Consider the following 4,027-nt stretch of genomic DNA (forward strand, 5'->3'; position numbering starts at 1 on the left):
AAAAAAAAAAAAAAAAAACTGACTGGCACAGCCAGACAGAATCAGTTCTGAAGACTCCCAAAGGAACTAGAAGCCACCAAGACCGGCAGCCCACTTTGGGCAGTGACAGTTTCTGCTCAAGGGAGACACAACCTGAAAAAGGAAAACAAGACCAAAATTGAGAAGCAATCTTTTAATCACAGTGTTTGCAAACACATAGGGGGAGAGAATGTTAGCACAGAGGTCAGAAAGGTGGTGGCTCTTGGAGCTAGGAAAGGGAAGGGGTGTGATGGGAGGGGGCAAGCAAGGCATCTGTGGGGCACTGGACAACTGTGCTTCTTGACCTGGGTGGTGCTTGTGTGTTCATAGTCACTAGTTAAATATTGTGTTTGTTTGTAAGTAACTTTTCTGCATATATCTTATATCTCACAGTGTAAAAAAAGAAAAGAAAGAGATCAGACTCCTCCCAGAAAAACAATGAAAGAAGAAGGTATCACACCAAGATCAGTCAAACCTGCTTCTTGCGTTTGTAAATCCATCCAAGCACTAGCTCTGTGACCCTCAGTTTCCTCATCTCTATTGAGACTCAGCATCTGCAAGGGTTTATGAACAAGACCATGGGTAGATCATACTGTCATAAAATAGAATCTGTTTCTTGTGATTCAACATGAGGGACCCCACCTCACTCCCCAAAATAGGTACTGAACAAAGGTTCCTATCCCCAGAACCCCCCTCCTCCATCTTTAGATTCATCCCTGAGATTGCAGAATGCTTCTGGCTGAAGGCAAAGCCCCATCTTTACGATTCCCCTCCTCCTTCGTCCACCTCTCCAAGATCTAGGCTTCTCCCTCATGCCTCAGACTCCAGTGCCTGTTCCAGGGTCAGGATCATAGTTCCCTTCTGACCCAATTTCTTCTGGAGAGCACTGGAGGCACCCTCTAAGCCTCTCCCTTCAGTGGAGAGAAATTCCAGTGGAATCCCAGAGACCCTTGGCAAACCCACTGCAGACCACCCTACTGAACCCATCTCCACACTCACCATGGCAAGGAAACTTCAAACTGAGTTCTACTAAAAAGCAATTTCGGCTCTTACACTTCCTCTTTAGTGTTCTTCTAACTTACTAGGCAAGTAACCACAGTGTGCCTCCATTAATTAATAAATCCCCAAAACACTGGTCTTATGAACAGTGCATTGATCAGGGCTCTCCACAGAAGCAGAATGAATAGGAGACATATATCTCCAATTGATCTGATGAGGCCCACTCACATTACGGAGGGCAATGTACATTAGTCAATTCCACTGATTTAAGTGTAAATCATTTTTCGAACACACTCATGGGAATACCTAGAATAATGTTTGGCCAAATATCTGGGCTCCTTTGTGACCCAATCATGTTGAGAAATCAAATTAATCATCACAAGGAACAAATCAGATAATATTCTAATATTATATTCAAATATAATAATATAATATTAGAAGATTCTAATATTATATTAGAACATAATAATATTCTAGTCTAATATTGGATATTAGACTAGAGCCTTCGACATACCAAGTGCTCTATAAATGTTAGCCTTACAAATGTAAGGCGGTGTTTTAGATTTACAGAACACAGTAGATCCTAAGGTATCACAGGCTTGTTGATTAACTCTGTTGGGAAAAATAATACATGGGAAATTTAGTTGTGGAAATTGAGTTTTGTTACTTTATTTTTGTCTTTGCTTTTCTGTGTGAGTGGGGGAGTATAAGGCAAATTTCTGAGCACATGGGGCATGCACTAAAGGGGTTTCATTTGGCATTTGGAGCCAGTTTTGTCACACTATAGGAAAACTAAACCATTATTTAAGAACTTCCCTGCCAGCTCTCATATTGGGGACTGGTCCATCTAGCCTGGTTGGTTGATCCCAAAAATATGTGTAGGGAGGTGGAGTGACTAAACCTGAAGAATAGGAACTCTGGAAGTGCAGAATTGAAGCCCAGAAGGGAAGAGAAGCCTCCCTCTACACAGAAGATGACTAGGAGATGCTTATCCCTGGGATAGAAAATCCATTGGACTTGGAGACTCAGTGAGTTTGTATTCCCGATCTCACCACTGGAGGGAGGTGGGAGAGGGGTATGAGTGAGTGTGGAGGGGCTCAGAAGCCCAGCCAGCTAGTGTGCAGGCTGCCCTGCAGATTCTCACCGGGGCTGTTCTGAAGCTCAGAGGGCACCCCAGAGGAGGAAGGGAAGGACAAAGCTTGCCTGGGGTCACAGAAAAAGAGGAGAGAGGCAGACCGAAGGAAGCCCAAGACTACAAAGTGAAAGAAAATGCCTCTTTTCGTCACTCAAGACTTTGTCAGACACAGACTGGGAGCAGTGGCTCACACCTATAATATTAGCACTATGGGAGGCTGAGGTGAGGCCGGGAGTTCAAGACCAGCCTGGACAACAATGCAAGACCCTATCTCTACGAGAAATAAATTAATAAAAGACTTTTTCAGACATGGCTAGAACCCAAGAGGTGGGTACCTGGTAGAGTTATATGAGAAGAACGGAGCAATGGGTTTGGCAGTTGGGGTGGGGAAACAGGGAGGAAGGGAATGAAAAAAGCTCTTGAGGGTAGATGATGGTGCCAGTCTGAGAATCAAGCGCCAGTTCCATTCTACTATGCGTCTAGTCACATTGGTGTAGGCGTTCAGGCAGGAGGAGGAGCGAGCTGTGGGATCAGCTACATGTGGGCTTCCAAAGGTAATCCCAGGGGCCACCTCTCCTCCATACTTACTAGGAATCCCAGGGCCTTCCCTGAAGTGACACCATCCTGCATTCTTTGTACCTCTCTTTCCACTTCTCACAGCCTTTCCCTCCCTCCTCCATTCTCCTGGCCAGGACCCACACTCACCCCACCTAACCTCTCTCTTTTGATCAGTCCCATAGTTCAGAAAGGAACAGAAATGCCAGCTGAATAAATATTGATTTAGTGCTCTCTGGGCATGTATTTGAGAACAATAACATTGTTTCTGGTCTCAATGCATTTTCACCACATCTGATTTTCAGCTGCGTGAGGAAGGCCATCTATATGATCAACCCATCACCCAGTGAAGGAAACTGAGGCCCAGAGCCCTGAGGATGCTTGCCCAAATCACCCAGCCCTTCAGCTAAATCACCCAGAACAGGATCTTGCAACGGCCCTAAGACTCAGAGAAGACCAAAGCGCCTCCTGTTGGATTCTCCTGCCTGCCCAGGAAACTGGGTGGGAACCATTCAGATTCTTCCTGCATGGAAAGGGTGACCTGTGTCCTTGGGGACCTTCCAGTGGCCCCAGTTGTTCCTGCTGGGGATGACCTCAACTCCCGAATCCAACCCTGTAAAATAAGAAGAAATTCAGACATTGCAAGGCATGAAAAATTTTCTTCCAATAGCAAAGTTGAAGGATGTACTCAGAGAGGAGGGAACATACCAAGAAGAGAAGGAAGGAATAGATATTAAAAAGAATACAAAACAAAAATAAATAGACCAAGACGTGGGATATATAGAATCAGGCATCAACCTATGAAAAGGTGAAAGGGCAACAGGACCAGAAAGCAAGAGGGTTGCCTGGGCGGGTTAATGGCAGAGAGGAAGCCGTCTCCAAGAAGATGACCTTGACAACAGCCACCATGAGTTTAAAGGTATCGAGAAGACATTTACTCAACTGAGGGACAGTTGGTGAATTCATTTATTAAGGTTCATGGAAAGTAAGAAAATGAAAATGCCAGGCAATTATCAATTCTCTGAAAACATCAACATGTATGGAAAGAAAAACTAAGAGAGTTTAACATGTGGCTCAGGTCTGAGTAGCATTCACATAAGTCAGTAATTTTAACTCTGGCTCTCAATGCACTCAAAATCTCCACCTGCCTACATGAGGAGGATGAAAATGTGTGTGCTGGGGAAGGTACTATGGACTGAAGGGATTTTGAAAAATCAATACCTAATAACTAAAATGGAAACATTTGAAGTGGCATAAATGTATATTATCAAGAGGATATAAAGATAAAGAACAACATATGAACTAAAAGGCTTCTATGTG

Source organism: Hylobates moloch, unplaced genomic scaffold (assembly GCF_009828535.3).
Source record: "Hylobates moloch isolate HMO894 unplaced genomic scaffold, HMol_V3 SCAFFOLD_20, whole genome shotgun sequence".
In the NCBI taxonomy this organism is placed as follows: Eukaryota; Metazoa; Chordata; class Mammalia; order Primates; family Hylobatidae; genus Hylobates; species Hylobates moloch.